At 40.7% G+C, this 23467-nt stretch overlaps 1 long non-coding RNA gene across 1 annotated transcript; it reads right to left on the bottom strand.

The window, feature by feature from the left end:
- Window positions 1-878: 878 nt before the first annotated feature.
- LOC149971508 (uncharacterized) lies at window positions 879-5569 on the bottom strand. The gene is made up of 2 exons (XR_016492210.1): window positions 5019-5569; window positions 879-1279 (listed from the first exon to the last, which is right to left on the bottom strand). It is a non-coding gene; the product is annotated as an uncharacterized LOC149971508 (long non-coding RNA).
- Window positions 5570-23467: the final 17898 nt, after the last annotated feature.

Genomic DNA, 23467 nt, shown 5'->3' with positions numbered 1-23467 from the left:
GGGTCACATCTATTTTCTTCACTTTACTCAATGTCTTGATTTACAAAGGGAACAACAGTGTCCTAGTTGAAGGGAGAGAAGTTCAGGGCAGAACTAAAGTTTACTATAACAAACCTCATCTTTTAAAGGTAATGGATAGTTTATTCTGGATACCTACAGCCAGATGTGTTATTGGGAGTCAGCCTTAACCCATTATTATAACCCTGACCCCCCCCCCCCAAAGGAAAGACCACTATGAGATGGTAGACAGGAAAACATGCTAACCCTTAACCCATTATTATAACCCTGACCCCCCCCCCCCCCCCAAAGGAAAGACCACTATGAGATGGTAGACAGGAAAACATACTAACCCTTAACCCATTATTATAACCCTGACCCCCCCCCCCCCCCCCCCCCAAAGGAAAGACCACTATGAGATGGTAGACAGGAAAACATACTTACCCTTAACCCATTATTATAACCCTGACCCCCCCCCCCCCCAAAGGAAAGACCACTATGAGATGGTAGACAGGAAAACATACTTACCCTTAACCCATTATTATAACCCTAACCCCCCCCCCCCAAAGGAAAGACCACTATGAGATGGTAGACAGGAAAACATACTTACCCTTAACCCATTATTATAACCCTAACCCTAACCCTAACCACTATGAGATGGCAGACAGGAAAACATACTAACCCTTTGTTTTGTGATGGTAAAACAATTAAATGGTGTTGTAATCTGTGGGTCATTTCTGTCTATGTGAAATGCTGTAGTTAGTATCTCTGAAGCTGGATCCATCATTGTAGTGGGCAGTAATGTATTTAAAATGTGTATATACAGTATTTATGATATTAGAAATACTGTACCTCACGTGCGACTTGTAATAAGACGAAACAATTATAAACATGTTTATCTGACTCCAGAAAGATAACAAATACCAGAAACTAAGGTTGAGTTACAGTACAATATACCAGAAACTATGGTTGAGTTACAGTACAATATACCAGAAACTATGGTTGAGTTACAGTACAATATACCAGAAACTATGGTTGAGTTACAGTACAATATACCAGAAACGAAGGTTGAGTTACAGTAATAGACAATGAAGAAAGGTCTGAGTGTCACGGAGGCGAGAAGGATCGGAGGACTCTCCGTTCAATATCTCCTCCCATGTCCAGGAGTCCTGTGATGCTGGCCGCTGTTGTTGCTGCTGCCGCTGCTGTCGTCGCTGTCCTTTCCCACGCCGCTTGGTCCTTGGTTGGTGGGTGATTCTGTCACGGTTGTCCTCCTCTTCATCTGAAGAGGAGAGGCGAGAAGGATCGGAGGACCAAAATGCGGCGTCATATGTGTTCATCATGAATTTTAATAAAGAAAATATGGTTGAGTTACAGTACAATATACCAGAAACTATGGTTGAGTTACAGTACAATATACCAGAAACTATGGTTGAGTTACAGTACAATATACCAGAAACTATGGTTGAGTTACAGTACAATATACCAGAAACTATGGTTGAGTTACAGTACAATATACCAGAAACTATGGTTGAGTTACAGTAATAGACAATGAAGAAAGGGCTGAGAATAGATTACAATATACCAGTGGATTTAATTACTTCACCACCTCACATACAAGTCATTAATAATAAGCTACAAGTCATTAATAATAAGCTACAAGTCATTAAACATAAACTACAAGTCATTAATAATAAGCTACAAGTCATTAATAATAAGCTACAAGTCATTAATATTAAGCTACAAGTCATTAATAATAAGCTACAAGTCAGAAAGCGTAAGCTACATACATAAGGGAACATTTTGACATTTCGTGTATGGTTAGTGAGAAAGTCCATATTGCAAATGTACGGTCCCTTACTAGACGTCCGAAAACGTTTGTAAAATTCGCGGTCGGCGTCGGGCCGTGCGGTAGGGCCGGACCTACCGGGAAGTCATCGAAAGAACTTTGTCGGACATTCGGTTTCCGTTTTATAAAATAAACAAGTTTTGGACAATTTTTCCGCTATCCCGGAAATTCCCACAAGAGGGCATAAGGAATCATATGGCAATTTGGCAAAACATCACGAATCACGACGGGGCCTTATCTCGAAAACGGAAAATATTTCTAAGCCGTAACTTGGTGAGCGTAGGTTTGGCATAATGGGCAGTTGGCCCCGAACAAGATGGCGTCTAGGCATCAACGGTTTTTGAGTTATGGCCATTTTTCTGGGATTAAAGGTCCAAAATGGAAATAGAGAAATTATTTTCCCACTTCAGGTCAAGTCAAGGAGCCTCCGGTGTCAATAAAAAAAGAACCAGCCATTTATCTATTGTCATTTAAGAGAAACGGAACAATGACAAATTGGTGATGTTCACAAATAGGCGTTTTTTTTTCTCCAATGGTTACAGATCCAGTTGCAGGGTGTTCATATGAATCTTTTTAAAGTGTGCTGCGGAGCTCTGCGAGATTTCTGTGATTTTCTATGATTTTCTGAAATAACACACACATACTAAACCCTCCGTAAATAACTCAGTTCTTAACGTAAAGACTTAAAACTCAGGATTATGTAAAGGCATACACCAATCAGGATATGAGTTTATTTATAGCTTCCTGTGCCAACCAGAAGTGCCTTAAATGGTGTCATAGTGGCTGTTTCCAAGGGTTAAAAAGGTCAGATCTTTTCAAAACTTCATATGTGTGATTAGGCAACCCCCATAAACTGTAAGTCAGTCATTTCTCCCAACAGATGTCAAAGAAAAGCTCTCACACACACACACACAGCAAGGATGGAGTGACAAAGTGCGGTGCTTAAAGACACAGAGAGCAGGCAATGGCATTACCATAATCCCTAGGTTGTGCCGAGTTCAACGAGATATCCCGCTTGACCGTAGCTCGCTCGGTCTAGGCGCAGCGACCATTAGAATAGTAGGCCCAAAATGAAGCCTGCCCCACAATGTCATTTGCTTTTGGGTGACAGTGAGAGAACCGTTAGGGTGAGAAGAAAAATTCCACCACAGGAATGTTCCTAAGGTCCTCCCGATCTGTGCAAGCCGAACCTTGACCGTGTGGCATTAACCCTTAACAGTAAAACAGTTTTTTTTGATCTCACAGATTACAGTGACATCTCTCCCCATAGGAATACATTGCCTGCACCCCTAAATTCAACCTGAAGCCTATATGGGTTATGAATGCCGAATGAACCTGTCTTCGGTACCAGTCCATCAGGCCACTATGAGGTCTACCTGTGTTGATTCCAAGCTTCCTGGACCAACCGGAAGTGGTTAAAATCACCCTAAAAGTGTATACCCATACACTGCCTGCAGTTTGACAGACATAGTGCATTCAACCCTGTGTAAATCAGTCAATTCTTAACGTAAAGACTTAAAACTCAGGATTCTGTAAAAGCATACCCCAATGAGGATATGTGTTGACTTATAGCTTCCTGTGCCAACCGGAAGTGCCATAATTGGTGTCTCAGGGGCTGTTTCGAGGGGTTAAAAAAGTCTGATCTTTCCAAAACTTCATATGTGTGTTTAGGCAACCCCCATGAACTGTAAATCAGTCATTTTTCCCCAAAAAATTCAAAGGAAAAATAAATCACACTAAAACACAACTTGGAAGGAGGGACGTATTGGGGTCCGTAGAGACAGACAGTGGCTGCAGTAGATAGCTTTGTTCGAGCTAAAAAATAACCATCAGACCTAGAGTTCCGAAACTTTAGAAACCTGTTCTAGACCTCCGGTCGATAGTGCGTGGTGAGTTAGGTGGCTCTAGAAGGTTCTCGGACCGAGAAACAGCCTCGTACATTTGCAATACCTTCAATTCATTTTTGCATCACGAAAATTACGACATTTAGAAATGTCCCAGAGTCGCAAAACTAGGTGCATTGCGAACGTCTCGGCCCATATAGACAGACCCCAACGTTTCTGTCCGATAGCTCATTCAAGGACCCCGTAGCAAGTCATGGAAAATTGTGGATTTTCAGCACCTATTAGGGTTTTTCTCGGACACCAAATTACCTATCGAGCCGAAACTTGGGATTCGGGGTCGCCTCAGCTAGGCCAACACATAACATAAGAAATGGACCCGCAGCTAGAACGTAACTACGTGTTTTATGTTTTTTTTATGGTTTGAACCGAAGGCGTTGTGAATTTTGGGCCAGCTCTGAAGTATGTAATAGTTGGCTACTAAACTAATTGGAAAAAGTGGGTTTGGTGTCAGTTTGTATCAGTTTGGTGTCAGAATGATATCTAATTGACTGATGGACTCTTGTCCACTTGACTCTTGTCCATTTGCAATATGTTTAACCTGTCTACGATACTGGTTCCCAATTGGGAATCAACCCTCCCACGTTCAGCTGAAACGGTGGCGCATGGAACGCAAAAATATTCTTAAAAATATTTAACCTCCACACATTAACAAGTCCAATAGCTCAAATGAAAGATAAACATCTTGTTCATCTAGCCAGCAAGTGAGATTTCTAAAATGTTTTACGGCGAAAACATAGCACATATATATGTAAAACTACCACCAGACACAGCTCATTTCAATAGCCAAAACATGCAATCAACAAACGCAGGATTAAAAAATAAATCGCTCACTAACCTTTTGAAAATCTTCATCAGATGACAGTAATATGACATATTACACAGTACATCTTTTTTTTTTTCAATAATATGCCATTTATATCCATAAATGTCCATTTACAGTGAGTTCACCTTCAGAAATTACTCAAAAATGCCCGCAGGAAATCTATGTAGCGCGGCAAGATAACGTAAATAGACATCATAAACTTTGACTAAATATACATTTTCTACATATAGTTAGAAAGATACACTGCTTCTTTATGCAACCGCTGTGTTAGATTTATTTTTAACGTTACAGAAATCGCACACTATTCCATATGCTGAGACAGCGCTCAGTTCCAAGCTACATTTCCACGTAATGTTGGAGTCAACAGAAACACAGATTTAAGCATAAATATTCCCTTACCTTCGATGGTCTTCGTTCAGAATGTTCTGGAAGGCTTCATACTTACCCAATACATCGTTTGGTTTCAAGTCTTGCGTCTTTGTATTAGCTACTGCTAATAACATCAGCTGAAATGCACCCAAAACGTCCTCTGGTCCGGATAAGTTGCGCATCAAAACTTCAAAATTACACATTATATGTCGACTAAACAGGTCAAACTAAGTGCAGAAGCAAGCTTTATGATGTTTTAGACATGCAAAACAAACTTCAATTCAATCGGCCATCGTCTGCCCTTCTCTTGAGTGCTGGAAACAAAGGAATGGCTGGGACCAATTCGCGCCCATACGCACAGCCTATTCTCTCGTGGCACGCACTAATTTCACTCCCATAGGGTCAATTCTCGCGGGATTTGAACGATTTGAAGCTCTAATGAAAGAGGACATCTAGCGGAAGAGATAGAAAGTGTCCCCAGAATCATAGCTGGTTGGGAAGGGTGGGGGCCATGACGTCAAAGTTGCTCCAACTTTCATGGCCACAAAAACTAGTTTGGAAGAATGCCTGCCCTGTGAGTTCTGCTATACTTACAGACATAATTCCAACGGTTTTAGAATCTTTAGAGTGTTTTCTATCCAATAATAATTTTTATTTGCATATATTAGCAATTTTTGACAGATTTTTTTTCCAGTTTACTAGGGGTACCCAATCTCTCCAAAGGGGGCGTATGTCTGCCATATCCTTAACAGGGTGAGGTACCATCACCAAAAGTGACATTCTGAAATCTACCCTAACGAGCGATTGAGATTAACCAGAATCACTGCAAAGCCATCCCGAGTTCATCGGGCCAGTCAATTTCACATTCCTGCAGGATTTTTATAGCATGACAAATTCGTGATGGTACCTGCCCATTAAAACATATTGCAAATGCACAGTGACTTTGAAAAAGTAAGGAAACATAAACAAATGGACATAATGAAATCACAATTTTTTTATTTTTGGGTTACCAGTTGCACAACAATGCACGTGCATTTGCAATATGATTCTATAGTGAAAAAACATCACCAAATGGACATTCTGAAATCAACCCAAACGAGCAATTGAGATCAACCAGAATCACTGCAAAGCCATTCCGAGTTCATCGGGCCAGTCAATTTCACATTCCTGCAGGATTTTTATAGCATGACAAATTCGTGATGGTACCTGCCCATTGAAACATATTGCAAATGCACAGTGACTTTGAAAAAGTAAGAAAACATAAACAAATGGACATAATGAAATCATGAAAACAATGCGTATCCATTGTCATATTTTAAACTGTCCATAAAGCACTCAAGGATGGCCCCCACTGATAGAGGGCCGTAGTAGGGTACTCCCATAGCGGGCATGGACAATAGTAGTCCCGGTAAATGCATTTAAAACAGTATTTTAATTTTTGGGTTACCAGATGCACATTTCAGGTCACCAGTTGCACGGAGGAAAGTCACAATCTGCATCCATCGTCATATTTTAAACTGTCCATAAAGCACTCAAGGATGGCCCCCACTGATAGAGGGCCGTAGTAGGGTACTCCCATAGCGGGCATGGACAATAGGAGTCCCGGTAAATGCATTTACAACCATATTTTATATTTTTGGGTTACCAGTTGCACAACAATGCACGTGCATTTGCAATATGATTCTATAGTGAAAAAACATCACCAAAGTGACATTCTGAAATCAACCCTAACGAGCGATTGAGATGAACCAGAATCACTGCCCAGCCATCCCGAGTTCATCGGGCCAGTCAATTTCACATTCCTGCAGGATTTTTATAGCATGACAAATTCGTGATGGTAAATGCCCATTGAAACATATTGCAAATGCACGTGCATTTGCAATATGATTCTATAGTGAAAAAACATCACCAAATGGACATGATGAAATCAACACAACGAGTGATGGAAATGAACAACTATCACTGTCCGGCCATCCCGAGTTCATCAGTTCAGTCAATTTTGGCCACCAAAAAAATTGACTTTTGACTTTGACTTTTGACTTCCTATGAAATCATATTGCAAATGGACAAAATATATGCCTTATGCACAAGTAAAACAAAAAAAAATATGATAATACAAGTTGACAAAAGTATAGTTTGAGCAAAGTATAGTTTGAATTTTGAGCATGCCAAATTCGTGATGGTACATGCCCATTGAACCATATTGCAAATGCACAGTGACTTTGCAAAAGTAAGGAAACATAAACAAATGGACATAATGAAATCACCATATTTTTATTTTTGGGTTACCAGTTGCACAACAATGCACGCGCATTTGCAATATGATTCAATAGTGAAAACATATCACCAAATGGACATTCTGAAATCAACACTAACGAGCGATTGAGATGAACCAGAATCACTGCCCAGCCATCCCGAGTTCATCTGGCCAGTCAATTTCACATTCCTGCAGGATTTTTATAGCATGCCAAATTCATGATGGTAAATGCCCATTGAAACATATTGCAAATGCACGTGCATTTGATTCAATGGTGAAAAAAACATCACCAAATGGACATGATGAAATCAACACAACGAGCGATGGAAATGAACAACTATCACTGCCCGGCCATCCCGAGTTCATCAGTTCAGTCAATTTTGGCCCCCAAAAAATTGACTTTTGACTTTGACTTTTGACTTCCTATGAAATCATATTGCAAATGGACAAATCATCTTCCTTATGCACAAGTTAAAAAAAAAAATATGATAATGATTATGATAATTATGACATTTTACAAAAGTATATTCATACAGTTCTTACACATGATTAATTGTCTTAAAATCTAAACAATTTCGAAAAACGGTCCAGAAAGCCCTTTTTTTAGTTTTTAAAGTTTTTTTAAAAAAATCACATTTTTGACTTTTGACTTCCTATTAAATCATATTGCAAATGGACAAAACATATGCCTTATGCACAAGTAAAAAAAATAAAATAAAAATTATGATAATAAAATACGAATAAAGTATGTTGATACAGTTCTTATACGTGTGTAATTGACACAAAAATCGAAATAATTTTGAAAAACGGTCCAGAAAGCACTTTTTTAAGGGGTGAGTTTTTGACAAAAAAAATCATTTTTTCAAAATTTTGCTTTTGGATGTTGACTTGGGTTGCATTTCCAATATGAAAAACAACGGTGGAGCGCACTCGCCCCCTGTTGGATTTTTGAAGTGTTACAACTGGCAATTGCCATATGGCATTTGCCATACACTTTGCACGAATCAACGCCACATTGGGTGGTATTGGACATCGTGTATATGGTTTGTCCTATGCCAATATGTTGCCATTCATTTTTGTCCATTTCCATTTTATTCCCTTACAAGTCATTAATAATAAGCTACAAGTCATTAATAAAAAGCTACAAGTCATTAATAATAGTAAGGGAATACCCCCCTGATTTGGACAAAAACAAATGGCGGGATATTGGCATTGGACAAACCATGTACACGATGGTCAATACCACCCAATTTGGCGTTGATTCATGCAAAGTATATTGCAAATGCCATATGGCAATTGCCAATTGTAACACTTCAAAATTCCAATAGGGGGCGTGTGCGTTCCACCGGGGCATTTCATATTGCAAATGGCACCCAAGTCAACATCCAAAAGCCAAATTTTGAAAAATGAAATAAAAAAAAAAAAACTTAAAACCCCTTAAAAAAGTGCTTTCTGGACCTTTTTTCGAAATTCTTTCGAGTTTTTTGTCAATTACACATGTGTAAGAACTGTATGAGTATACTTTTGTCATCATATATATATATTTTTTAAGTACATGCGCATAAGGCATATGTTTTGTCCATTTGCAATATGATTTCATAGGAAGTCAAAAGTCAAAAGTCAAAAATGTCAAAATTTGGTAAAAAACTTCATACATCCTTAAAAAAGTGCTTTCTTGACCTTTTTTCAAAATTCTTTCGATTTTTGTGTCAATAACACATGTATAAGAACTTTATCAACATACTTTAGTCATGCTTTATTATCATATTTTTTTTACTTGTGCATAAGGCATATGTTTTCTCCATTTGCAATATGATGTCATAGGAAGTCAAAAGTCAAAGTCAAAAGTAACGATTTTCCTCCGTGCAACTGATGATCTAAAATGTGCAACAAAATGTTTTTGATTTTTTTTGTTTATGTTTCCTTACTTTTTCAAAGTCACTGTGCATTTGCAATATGTTTTAATGGGCAGATACCATCACGAATTTGTCATGCTCAAAATTCAAACTTTACTTTGCTCAAACTATACCTTGGTCAACTTGTATTACATATTTCTTTTTGTTTTACTTGTGCATAAGGCATATGTTTTCTCCATTTGCAATATGATGTCATAGGAAGTCAAAAGTCAAAGTCAAAAGTAAATATTTTCCTCCGTGCACCTGGTGATCTGAAATGTGCACCTGGTGACCTGAAATGTGCACCTGGTGATCTAAAATATGCAACTGGTAACCCCAAAAAAAAATTTTGGGATGTTTTTTTGTTTATGTTTCCTTACTTTTTCAAAGTCACTGTCCATTTGCAATATGTTTTAATGGGCAGGTACCATCACGAATTTGTCATGCTCAAAATTCAAACTTTACTTTGCTCAAACTATACCTTGGTCAACTTGTATTACATATTTCTTTTTGTTTTACTTGTGCATAAGGCATATGTTTTCTCCATTTGCAATATGATGTCATAGGAAGTCAAAAGTCAAAGTCAAAAGTAAATATTTTCCTCTGTGCACCTGGTGATCTGAAATGTGCACCTGGTGACCTGAAATGTGCACCTGGTGATCTAAAATATGCAACTGGTAACCCCAAAAAAAATTTTTGGGATGTTTTTTTGTTTATGTTTCCTTACTTTTTCAAAGTCACTGTGCATTTGCAATATGTTTTAATGGGCAGGTACCATCACGAATGTGTCATGCTCAAAATTCAAACTTTACTTTGCTCAAACTATACCTTGATCAACTTGTATTACATATTTCTTTTTGTTTTACTTGTGCATAAGGCATATGTTTTCTCCATTTGCAATATGATGTCATAGGAAGTCAAAAGTCAAAGTCAAAAGTAAATATTTTCCTCCGTGCACCTGGTGATCTGAAATGTGCACCTGGTGACCTGAAATGTGCACCTGGTGATCTAAAATATGCAACTGGTAACCCCCAAAAAAAATTTTGGGATGTTTTTTTGTTTATGTTTCCTTACTTTTTCAAAGTCACTGTCCATTTGCAATATGTTTTAATGGGCAGGTACCATCACGAATTTGTCATGCTCAAAATTCAAGCTTGTGATCTAAAATATGCAGCTGGTTACCCAACATTTTTTTGGATGTTTTTTTGTTTATGTTTCCTTACTTTTTCAAAGTCACTGTGCATTTGCAATATGTTTTAATGGGCAGGTACCATCACGAATTTGTTTATCGAATTTGTTTATGTTTCCTTACTTTTTCAAAGTCACTGTGCATTTGCAATATGTTTCAATGGGCAGGTACCATCACGAATTTGTCATGCTCAAAATTTTTTAGATGTATTTTTTTTTGTTTCTTACTTTTTCAAAGTCACTGTGCATTTGGAATATGTTTTAATGGGCAGGTACCATCACGAATTTGTCATGCTCAAAATATTTTAGATGTATTTTTTTTTGTTTCTTACTTTTTCAAAGTCACTGTGCATTTGGAATATGTTTTAATGGGCAGGTACCATCACGAATTTGTTTATCGAATTTGTTTATGTTTCCTTACTTTTTCAAAGTCACTGTGCATTTGCAATATGTTTCAATGGGCAGGTACCATCACGAATTTGTCATGCTCAAAATTTTTTAGATGTATTTTTTTTTGTTTCTTACTTTTTCAAAGTCACTGTGCATTTGGAATATGTTTTAATGGGCAGGTACCATCACGAATTTGTTTATCGAATTTGTTTATGTTTCCTTACTTTTTCAAAGTCACTGTGCATTTGCAATATGTTTCAATGGGCAGGTACCATCACGAATTTGTCATGCTCAAAATTTTTTAGATGTATTTTTTTTTGTTTCTTACTTTTTCAAAGTCACTGTGCATTTGGAATATGTTTTAATGGGCAGGTACCATCACGAATTTGTTTATCGAATTTGTTTATGTTTCCTTACTTTTTCAAAGTCACTGTGCATTTGCAATATGTTTCAATGGGCTGGTACCATCACGAATTTGTCATGCTCAAAATTTTTTAGATGTATTTTTTTTTTGTTTCTTACTTTTTCAAAGTCACTGTGCATTTGGAATATGTTTTAATGGGCAGGTACCATCACGAATTTGTTTATCGAATTTGTTTATGTTTCCTTACTTTTTCAAAGTCACTGTGCATTTGCAATATGTTTCAATGGGCAGGTACCATCACGAATTTGTCATGCTCAAAATTTTTTAGATGTATTTTTTTTTGTTTCTTACTTTTTCAAAGTCACTGTGCATTTGGAATATGTTTTAATGGGCAGGTACCATCACGAATTTGTTTATCGAATTTGTTTATGTTTCCTTACTTTTTCAAAGTCACTGTGCATTTGCAATATGTTTCAATGGGCAGGTACCATCACGAATTTGTCATGCTCAAAATTTTTTAGATGTATTTTTTTTTGTTTCTTACTTTTTCAAAGTCACTGTGCATTTGGAATATGTTTTAATGGGCAGGTACCATCACGAATTTGTTTATCGAATTTGTTTATGTTTCCTTACTTTTTCAAAGTCACTGTGCATTTGCAATATGTTTCAATGGGCAGGTACCATCACGAATTTGTCATGCTCAAAATTTTTTAGATGTATTTTTTTTTGTTTCTTACTTTTTCAAAGTCACTGTGCATTTGGAATATGTTTTAATGGGCAGGTACCATCACGAATTTGTTTATCGAATTTGTTTATGTTTCCTTACTTTTTCAAAGTCACTGTGCATTTGCAATATGTTTCAATGGGCAGGTACCATCACGAATTTGTCATGCTCAAAATTTTTTAGATGTATTTTTTTTTGTTTCCTTACTTTTTCAAAGTCACTGTGCATTTGGAATATGTTTTAATGGGCAGGTACCATCACGAATTTGTTTATCGAATTTGTTTATGTTTCCTTACTTTTTCAAAGTCACTGTGCATTTGCAATATGTTTCAATGGGCAGGTACCATCACGAATTTGTCATGCTCAAAATTTTTTAGATGTATTTTTTTTTGTTTCTTACTTTTTCAAAGTCACTGTGCATTTGGAATATGTTTTAATGGGCAGGTACCATCACGAATTTGTTTATCGAATTTGTTTATGTTTCCTTACTTTTTCAAAGTCACTGTGCATTTGCAATATGTTTCAATGGGCAGGTACCATCACGAATTTGTCATGCTCAAAATTTTTTAGATGTATTTTTTTTTGTTTCTTACTTTTTCAAAGTCACTGTGCATTTGGAATATGTTTTAATGGGCAGGTACCATCACGAATTTGTTTATCGAATTTGTTTATGTTTCCTTACTTTTTCAAAGTCACTGTGCATTTGCAATATGTTTCAATGGGCAGGTACCATCACGAATTTGTCATGCTCAAAATTTTTTAGATGTATTTTTTTTTGTTTCTTACTTTTTCAAAGTCACTGTGCATTTGCAATATGTTTTAATGGGCAGGTACCATCACGAATTTGTCATGCTATAAAAATCCTGCAGGAATGTGAAATTGACTGGCCCGATGAACTCGGGATGGCTTTGCAGTGATTCTGGGTCATCTCAATCGCTCGTTTGGGTTGATTTCAGAATGTCGCTTTTGGTGATGTTTTTTCACTATAGAATCATATTGCAAATGTACAAGAGTCAAGTGGACAAGAGTCCATCAGTCAATTAGATATCATTCTGACCACCAAACTGATACAAACTGACACCAAACCCACTTTTTCCAACTCGTTTAGTAGCCAACTATTACATACTTCAGAGCTGGCCCAAAATTCACAACGCCTTCGGTACAAACCATAAAAAAACCATAAAACACGTAGTTACGTTCTAGCTGCGGGTCCATTTCTTATGTTATGTGTTGGCCTAGCTGAGGCGACCCCGAATCCCAAGTTTCGGCTCGATAGGTCATTTGGTGTCCGAGAAAAACCCTAATTGGTGCTGAAAATCCACTATTTTCCATGACTTGCTACGGGGTCCTTGAATGAGATATCGGACAGAAACGTTGGGGTCTGTCTATATGGGCCGAGACGTTCGCAATGCACCTAGTCTTGCGACTCTGGGACATTTCTAAATGTCGTCATTTTCGTGATGCAAAAATGAATTGAAGTTATTTCAAATGTACGAGGCTGTTTCTCGGTCCGAGAACCTTCTAGAGCCACGTAACTCACCACGCACCATCTACGGGAGGTCTAGAACAGGTTTCTAAAGTTTCGGAACTCTAGGTCCGACGGTTCTTTTTTAGCTCCAGCAAAGCTAACTATTGGAGCCACTGTCTGTCTCTACGCACCCCAATACGTCCCTCCATCCAAGTTGTGTTTTAGTGCAATTTTTTTTCCTTTGATTTTTTTGGGGAAAAATGACTGATTTACAGTTCATGGGGGTTGCCTAATCACACATATGAAGTTTTGGACAGATCAGACTTTTTTAACCCTTCGAAACAGCCCCTGAGACACCAATTATGGCACTTCCGGTTGGCACAGGAAGTTATAAATCAACACATATCCTCATTGGGGTATGCTGTTACAGAATCCTGAGTTTTAAGTCCTTACGTTAAGAATTGACTGATCTACACAGGGTTGAATGCACTATGTCTATCAAACTGCATGCAATGTATGGGTAAACACTTTTAGGGCCATTTTAACCACTTCCGGTTGGTCCAGGAAGCTTAGAATCAACACAGGTAGACCTCATAGTGGCCTGATGGACTGGTACCGAAGACAGGTTCATACGGCATTCATAACCCACATAGGCCTCAGGTTGAAATTAGGGGTGCAGGCAATGTATTCCTATGGGGAGAGATGACACTGTAATCTGTGAGATCAAAAAACACTGTTTTACTGTGAAGGGTTAATGCCACACGGTCAAGGTTAGGCTTGTTCAGATCGGGAGGACCTTAGGAACATTCATGTGGTGGAATTTTTCTTCTCACTCTAACGGTTCTCTCACTGTCACCCAAAAGCAAATGACATTGTGGTGCAGGCTTCATTTTGGGCCTACTATTGTAATGGTCGCTGCGCCTAGACCGAGCGAGCTACGGTCAAGCGGGATAGCTCGTTGAACTCAGAACAGTCTGGAGACTATGGTGATGCCATTTTTTGTGTTGATTTCAGAATGCCATTTTGGTGATGGTCCCTCTCCGTTTAAACATATTGCAAATGTACAAAAGTCAACTAGCAAGTCAGTGTCCATCAGTCAATTAGATGTCATTATGACACCAAATGGATATCAATTGACACCAAACCCACTTTTTCCTACTCATTTAGTAGCCAACTATCACATATGTCAGAGCAGGCCCATAATTCACAGCGCCTCTAGTTGAAAACATAATAAAAAGGTAAAACACATAGTTACGTTCTAGCTGCGGGTCCAGTTCGGACATTATGTGAAGTCCTATGTGAGGCGACCCCGAATCCCGAGTTTCGGCTCGATAGGTCATTTGGTGTCCGAGAAAAACCCTAATTGGTGCTGAAAATCCACGTATTTCCATGCCTTGCTACGGGGTCCTTGAACGAGCTATCGGACAGAAACTTTGGGGTCCGTCTCTATGGGCCGAGCCGGTTTCAACGCACCTAGCCTTGCGTCTCTGAGACTTTTCTAAACGTCGTCATTTTCGTGATGCAAAAATGAATTGAAGTTATTGCGAATGTACGAGGCTGTTTCTCGGTCCGAGAACCATCTAGAGCCACGTAACTCGCCACGCACCATGGCCCGGAGGTCTAGAACAGGTTTCTAAAGTTTCGGAACTCTAGGTCCGACCGTTCTTTTTTAGCTCCAACAAAGCTAACTATTGCGGCCACTGTCTGTCTCTACGCACCCCAATACGTCCCTCCATCCAAGTTGTGTTTTAGTGCAATTTTTTTTTCCTTTGATTTTTTTGGGGAAAAATGACTGATTTACAGTTCATGGGGGTTGCCTAATCACATATATGAAGTTTTGGACAGATCTGACTTTTTTAACCCTTCGAAACAGCCCCTGAGACAACAATTATGGCACTTCCGGTTGGCACAGGAAGCTATAAATCACCACATGTCTTGATTGACATGGCCACTTACAGAATCCCGAGTTTTAAGTCTTTACGTTAAGAATTGACTGATCTACACAGGGTTGAATGCACTATGTCTATCAAACTGCATGCAATGTATGGGTAAACACTTTTAGGGTGATTTGAACCACTTCCGGTTGGTCCAGGAAGCTTAGAATCAACACAGGTAGACCTCATAGTGGCCTGATGGACTGGTACCGAAGACAGGTTCATACGGCATTCATAACCCACATAGGCCTCAGGTTGAATTTTGTGGTGCAGGCTATGTATTCCTATGGGGAGAGATGACACTGTAATCTGTGAGATCAAAAAACACTGTTTTACTGTTAAGGGTTAATGCCACACGGTCAAGGTTAGGCTTGTTCAGATCGGGAGGACCTTAGGAACATTCCTATGGTGGAATTTTTCTTCTCACCCTAACGGTTCTCTCACTGTCACTCAAAAGCAAATGACATTGTGGGGCAGGCTTCATTTTGGGCCTAATATTCTAATGGTTGCTGCGCCTAGACCGAGCGAGCTACGGTCAAGCGGGATAGCTCGTTGAACTCAGCACAGTCTGGAGACTATGGTGATGCCATTTTTTGTGTTGATTTCAGAATGCCATTTTGGTGATGGTCCCTCTCTGTTTAAACATATTGCAAATGTACAAAAGTCAACTAGCAAGTCAGTGTCCATCAGTCAATTAGATGTCATTATGACACCAAACCCACTGTTTCCTACTCATTTAGATGCCAACTATCATATATGTCAGAGCAGTCCCATAATTCACAGCGCCTCTAGTTTAAAACATAATAAAAAGGTAAAACACATAGTTACGTTCTAGCTGCGGGTCCAGTTCGGACATTATGTGAAGTCCTATGTGAGGCGACCCCGAATCCCGAGTTTCGGCTCGATAGGTCATTTGGTGTCCGAGAAAAACCCTAATTGGTGCTGAAAATCCACTTATTTCCATGCCTTGCTACGGGGTCCTTGAACGAGCTATCGGACAGAAACTTTGGGGTCCGTCTCTATGGGCCGAGCCGGTTTCAACGCACCTAGCCTTGCGTCTCTGAGACTTTTCTAAACGTCGTCATTTTCGTGATGCAAAAATGAATTGAAGTTATTGCGAATGTACGAGGCTGTTTCTCGGTCCGAGAACCATCTAGAGCCACGTAACTCGCCACGCACCATGGCCCGGAGGTCTAGAACAGGTTTCTAAAGTTTCGGAACTCTAGGTCCGACCGTTCTTTTTTAGCTCCAACAAAGCTAACTATTGCGGCCACTGTCTGTCTCTACGCACCCCAATACGTCCCTCCATCCAAGTTGTGTTTTAGTGCAATTTTTTTTTCCTTTGATTTTTTTTGGGAAAAATGACTGATTTACAGTTCATGGGGGTTGCCTAATCACATATATGAAGTTTTGGACAGATCTGAATTTTTTAACCCTTCGAAACAGCCCCTGAGACACCAATTATGGCACTTCCGGTTGGCACAGGAAGCTATAAGTCACCACATATCCTCATTGGGGTATGCTGTTACAGAATCCTGAGTTTTAAGTCCTTACGTTAAGAATTGACTGATCTACACAGGGTTGAATGCACTATGTCTATCAAACTGCATGCAGTGTATGGGTAAACACTTTTAGGGGCATTTGAACCACTTCCGGTTGGTCCAGGAAGCTTAGAATCGACACAGGTAGACCTCATAGTGGCCTGATGGACTGGTACCGAAGACAGGGTCATACGGCATTCATAACCCACATAGGCCTCAGGTTGAAATTAGGGGTGCAGGCAATGTATTCCTATGGGGAGAGATGACACTGTAATCTGTGAGATCAAAAAACCCTGTTTTACTGTGAAGGGTTAATGCCACACGGTCAAGGTTAGGCTTGTTGAGATCGGGAGGACCTTAGGAACATTCATGTGGTGGAATTTTTCTTCTCACCCTAACGGTTCTCTCACTGTCACTCAAAAGCAAATGACATTGTGGGGCAGGCTTCATTTTGGGCCTACTATTCTAATGGTCGGTTATTGTGTTATTTCAGAAAATCATAGAAAATCACAGAAATGTCGCAGAGCTCTGCAGCACACTTTAAAAAGATTCGTATGAACACCCTGCAACTGGATCTGTAACCGTTGAAAAAAAAAAACGCCTATTTGTGACCATCACCAATTTGCCATTGTTCCGTTTCTCTTAAATGACGATAGATAAATGGCTGGTTCTTTTTTTATTGACACCGGAGGCTCCTTGGCTTTGACCCGAAGTGGAAAAATAATTTCTCTACTTCCATTTTAAGCCTTTAATCCCAGAAAAATGGCCGTAGCTCAAAAACCGTCGAGGCCTAGACGCCATCCCGTTCGGGGCCAACTGCCCGTTACGCCAACCCTACGCTCGCCAAGTTTCGGCTTCGAAATATTTTCAGTTTTTGAGATAAGGCCCCGTCGCGATTCGTGATGTTTTGCCAAATTGCCATATGATTCCGTATGCCATCTGGTGGGAGTGTCCGGGACGGCGGAAAAACGGTCCGAAACTTGTTTTTTTTTTTAAACGGGAACCGAAAGTCCGACAAAGTTCATTCGACGACTTCCCGGTAGGTCCGGCCCTACCGCACGTCCCGACGCCGACCGCGAATTTTACAAACGATTTCGGACGTCGGGTAAGGGACCGTACATTTGCAATATGGACTTTCTCACTGATCATACACGAAATGCCGAAATGTTCCCTTAATGTATGTGAAGACAGTGAAGGAGGCTAGGTGCAGCAGCTCCATAGTAACAACATAACACTAACATGTTGTTACATAGACAGTGACGGAGGCTAGGTGGAGCAGCTCTCTAATAACAACATAACACTAACATGTTGTTACATAGACAGTGAAGGAGGCTAGATGGAGCTGCTCCCTAGTAACAACACTAACATGTTGTTACATAGACAGTGACGGAGGCTAGGTGGAGCAGCTCCCTGGTAACAACACTAACATGTTGTTACATAGACAGTGACGGAGGCTAGGTGGAGCAGCTCTCTAGTAACAACACAACACTAACATGTTGTTACATAGACAGTGACTGAGGCTAGGTGGAGCAGCTCTCTAGTAACAACACAACACTAACATGTTGTTACATAGACAGTGACGGAGGCTAGGTGGAGCAGCTCCCTAGTAACAACATAACACTAACATGTTGTTACATAGACAGTGACGGAGGCTAGGTGGAGCAGCTCTGTAGCAGTTTCCTGTATGTACAGAGACACTTGACCTGTAGTTTGCTCATCTCCTATGCTCCTCCCTCCCCCTGTGACATCACAGGTTTAATCCGCCTTTTATCCCCCCCCCCCCCACCGTCTCCGCCCGCTAGCAGCACAAAGATATATTTATCTGCCAGTAATGAGCCATGAGCCCTGGGAGAGAGTCCTGACTAACAGGTGGTCTAACACTAGGAAATACACATCACCCTCATTATCAACACACCTGCTGCGTCTAATGTGGATCCAGTAAAGGATATCTGTTCATTGTTCTCTGGAATACTTTGGGGGTAAGCTTTCTCTATTGATTTATCCAAACTCATTTCATAACATTGCTATGGGCACAGCCAATCGATTACCCTTCTGCTTTACATTTAAACATATGTTACAGGCTCTTATCCAGGGCCACTTACAGTTGTTAGTGGATACATTTCTTTACAGGCTCTTATCCAGGGCCACTTACAGTTGGTAGTGGATACATTTCTTTACAGGCTCTTATCCAGGGCCACTTACAGTTGTTAGTGGATACATTTCTTTACAGGCTCTTATCCAGTGCCACTTACAGTTGGTAGTGGATACATTTCTATACAGGCTCTTATCCAGGGCCACTTACAGTTGGTAGTGGATACATTTCTTTACAGGCTCTTATCCAGGGCCACTTACAGTTGGTAGTGGATACATTTCTATACAGGCTCTTATCCAGGGCCACTTACAGTTGTTAGTGGATACATTTCTTTACAGGCTCTTATCCAGGGCCACTTACAGTTGGTAGTGGATACATTTCTATACAGGCTCTTATCCAGGGCCACTTACAGTTGTTAGTGGATACATTTCTTTACAGGCTCTTATCCAGGGCCACTTACAGTTGTTAGTGGATACATTTCTTTACAGGCTCTTATCCAGGGCCACTTACAGTTGGTAGTGGATACATTTCTTTACAGGCTCTTATCCAGGGCCACTTACAGTTGTTAGTGGATACATTTTTTAGCTGGTTGTTCCTGTTCCTGTTAACCAGCTGTGTCCACCCTTCACTGTTCCTGTGTCCACCCTTCACTGTTCCTGTGTCCACCCTTCACTGTTCCTGTGTCCACCCTTCACTGTTCCTGTGTCCACCCTTCACTGTTCCTGTGTCCACCCTTCACTGTTCCTGTGTCCACCCTTCACTGTTCCTGTGTCCACCCTTCACTGTTCCTGTGTCCACCCTTCACTGTTCCTGTGTCCACCCTTCACTGTTCCTGTGTCCACCCTTCACTGTTCCTGTGTCCACCCTTCACTGTTCCTGTGTCCACCCTTCACTGTTCCTGTGTCCACCCTTCACTGTTCCTGTGTCCACCCTTCACTGTTCCTGTGTCCACCCTTCACTGTTCCTGTGTCCATCCTTCACTGTTCCTGTGTCCACACTTCACTGTTCCTGTGTCCACCCTTCACTGTTCCTGTGTCCACCCTTCACTGTTCCTGTGTCCACCCTTCACTGTTCCTGTGTCCACCCTTCACTGTTCCTGTGTCCACCCTTCACTGTTCCTGTGTCCATCCTTCACTGTTCCTGTGTCCACCCTTCACTGTTCCTGTGTCCACCCTTCACTGATCCTGTGTCCACCCTTCACTGTTCCTGTGTCCACCCTTCACTGTTCCTGTGTCCACCCTTCACTGTTCCTGTGTCCACCCTTCACTGTTCCTGTGTCCACCCTTCACTGTTCCTGTGTCCACCCTTCACTGTTCCTGTGTCCACCCTTCACTGTTCCTGTGTCCACCCTTCACTGTTCCTGTGTCCATCCTTCACTGTTCCTGTGTCCACACTTCACTGTTCCTGTGTCCACCCTTCACTGTTCCTGTGTCCACCCTTCACTGTTCCTGTGTCCACCCTTCACTGTTCCTGTGTCCACCCTTCACTGTTCCTGTGTCCACCCTTCACTGTTCCTGTGTCCACCCTTCACTGTTCCTGTGTTCACCCTTCACTGTTCCTGTGTTCACCTTTCACTGTTCCTGTGTTCACCTTTCACTGTTCCTGTGTTCACCTTTCACTGTTCCTGTGTCCACCCTTCACTGTCCTACTTTCCCCCTTGAGGACAATAAAGAGATCATGTCATATCATATGATTAGTCCTCATGAGCCTGTCATAACTCATATGTACTGTATCTCATCCTATTTACTTTAATTAATCATTTGTGGTCAGTCTTGTTTGTTACAGAGCGCTGACCTCATAAGTAATAACCTATGCTGTCTTGATGTCCTGATGCTCTGTATCAGCTGATCTCATAAGTAATAACCTATGCTGTCTTGTTGTCCTGATGCTCTGTATTAGTTGACTTCATAAGCAGTCCATGTTGCTTTTATAAAATCTCTCCTGAACAGACACACAGAACATAGGACGGTATTGTCTGACAACAGACACACAGAAAACAGGACGGCATCGTCTGACAACAGACACACAGAACACAGGACGATATCGTCTGACAACAGACACACCGAACAGGATGGTATCGTCTGACAACAGACACACCGAACAGGATGGTATCGTCTGATACACATGACCAGAGCCTAACATGTGATACCAGGTAGACAGGTGATACCTGGGTTCCTCAAGGTAGGATGATCCCAACTTTAACAGGGGTGTTAGGCTCTGGTCATGTGATACTAGGTAGACAGGTGATACCTGGGTTCCTTAAGGTAGGATGATCCCAACTTTAACAGGGGTGTAAGGCTCTGGTCATGTGATACCAGGTAGACAGGTGATACCTGGGGTCCTTAAGGTAGGATGATCCCAACTTTAACAGGGGTGTAAGGCTCTGGTCATGTGATACCAGGTAGACAGGTGATAACTGGGCTCTGGTCATGTGATACCAGGAAGACAGGCGATACCTGGGGTCCTTAAGGTAGGATGATCCCAACTTTAACAGGGGTGTTAGGCTCTGGTCATGTGATACCAGGTAGACAGGTGATACCTGGGCTCTGGTCATGTGATACCAGGTAGACAGGTGATACCTAGACTCCTTAAGGTAGGATGATCCCAACTGTTTTCTGTATGATCTACTGATTCTACTTTCATTCTTTCCAGGGTCATGAAACTGAATCCACATCAAGCTCCGTTATATGTAAGTATTACGACTGGTGCTTGATCCCATGAAGTGTGTGAATAGGGTCTGGGGTGGCTGTAGTGTATTAGTAGTGTGTGAATAGGGTCTGGGGTGGCTGTAGTATATTAGTAGTATATTAGTAGTGTGTGAATAGGGTCTGGGGTGGCTGTAGTATATTAGTAGTATATTAGTAGTGTGTGAATAGGGTCTGGGGTGGCTGTAGTATATTAGTAGTATATTAGTAGTGTGTGAATAGGGTCTGGGGTGGCTGTAGTCTATTAGTAGTGTGTGAATAGGGTCTGGGGTGGCTGTAGTGTGTGACTAGGGTCTGGGGTGGCTGTAGTGTGTAAATAGGGTCTGGGGTGGGTGTAGTGTGTGAATAGGGTCTGGGGTGGCTGTAGTGTAATAGTAGTGTGTGAATAGGGTCTGGGGTGGCTGTAGTATATTAGTAGTGTGTGAATAGGGTCTGGGGTGGCTGCAGTATATTAGTAGTATATTAGTAGTGTGTGAATAGGGTCTGGGGTGGCTGTAGTGTATTAGTAGTGTGTGAATAGGGTCTGGGGTGGCTGTAGTATATTAGTAGTGTGTGAATAGGGTCTGGGGTGGCTGTAGTATATTAGTAGTATATTAGTAGTGAGTGAATAGGGTCTGGGGTGGCTGCAGTATATTATTAGTATATTAGTAGTGTGTGAATAGGGTCTGGGGTGGCTGCAGTATATTAGTAGTATATTAGTAGTGTGTGAATAGGGTCTGGGGTGGCTGTAGTGTATTAGTAGTGTGTGAATAGGGTCTGGGGTGGCTGTAGTATATTAGTAGTATATTAGTAGTGTGTGAATAGGGTCTGGGGTGGCTGTAGTATATTAGTAGTATATTAGTAGTGTGTGAATAGGGTCTGGGGTGGCTGTAGTATATTAGTAGTATATTAGTAGTGTGTGAATAGGGTCTGGGGTGGCTGTAGTATATTAGTAGTATATTAGTAGTGTGTGAATAGGGTCTGGGGTGGCTGTAGTATATTAGTAGTATATTAGTAGTGTGTGAATAGGGTCTGGGGTGGCTGTAGTATATTAGTAGTATATTAGTAGTGTGTGAATAGGGTCTGGGGTGGCTGTAGTATATTAGTAGTATATTAGTAGTGTGTGAATAGGGTCTGGGGTGGCTGCAGTATATTGTTGTGTGTGCCATGACCTTGGCGGGGTCAATATGTCACTGTCCCTGTGCAATGATATAACACAGGAAGGACGCTATGGCAGCACGGAACTCAAATTTTTCAGCTTTAATAAAAAGCGTATTCTCCAACAGCCGTTTAAGAACTTGGCGAACGTGTTGCTGGTGAGCCTCAGGGTCCTTGGAAAAAAATCAGGATGTCATCTTGTCGTGGAAATTTCCTCTATTTACCAAATCATGGGAGCAAACCACACACACAAGTCAGAGTTAGTTATCAAAGTCCATCTTTAATTATATGAGCTCTATCACAATCCTGTGACTCTCAGGCAATTCAGTGTCTAACCATGAATTCTCTGAGAGCCCCTTCCACATTTCAAATGAGGTCCTTTATAGCAAAGACACACACATAGTCAGACAGCATAGACATAATACATCGTTCAGCTTTGTCTCCTTACTCAAACCCCAGAACCATAAGCCAACCCTCCATATCAACAGGCATATATCAAATTGTCATTTAGATACAACCAACTCTAAATACAACCAATCCTGGACAAGCTCACGGAGAGATAGAATGATAGAATGATTCCAGACACTGCCATCCTCCATGGGAAAAGTAGGGAGTGAACTGGCACACACACAGTGGAGCAAAAGATATGTTTACACATGATGATACTTTGACCTCTCCCCTCTCTGCGGCCCATGCAACTTAGTCTTGACATAGAACAGATAACTTCAACCTCGCCACAGTATTATACAAAAATAACATTCTTGATGAGAAGTAATTTACACACATTTGATGAATATAAAACATCTTACATATGTTACCAACAAATTCTG

This window comes from Oncorhynchus mykiss, chromosome 26 (assembly GCF_057628025.1).
Source record: "Oncorhynchus mykiss isolate SJ-2025 chromosome 26, ASM5762802v1, whole genome shotgun sequence".
Classification (NCBI taxonomy): domain Eukaryota; kingdom Metazoa; phylum Chordata; class Actinopteri; order Salmoniformes; family Salmonidae; genus Oncorhynchus; species Oncorhynchus mykiss.
The sequence above is the reverse complement of the archived record's forward strand: the minus strand, read 5'-3'. Positions and strand labels throughout refer to the sequence as shown.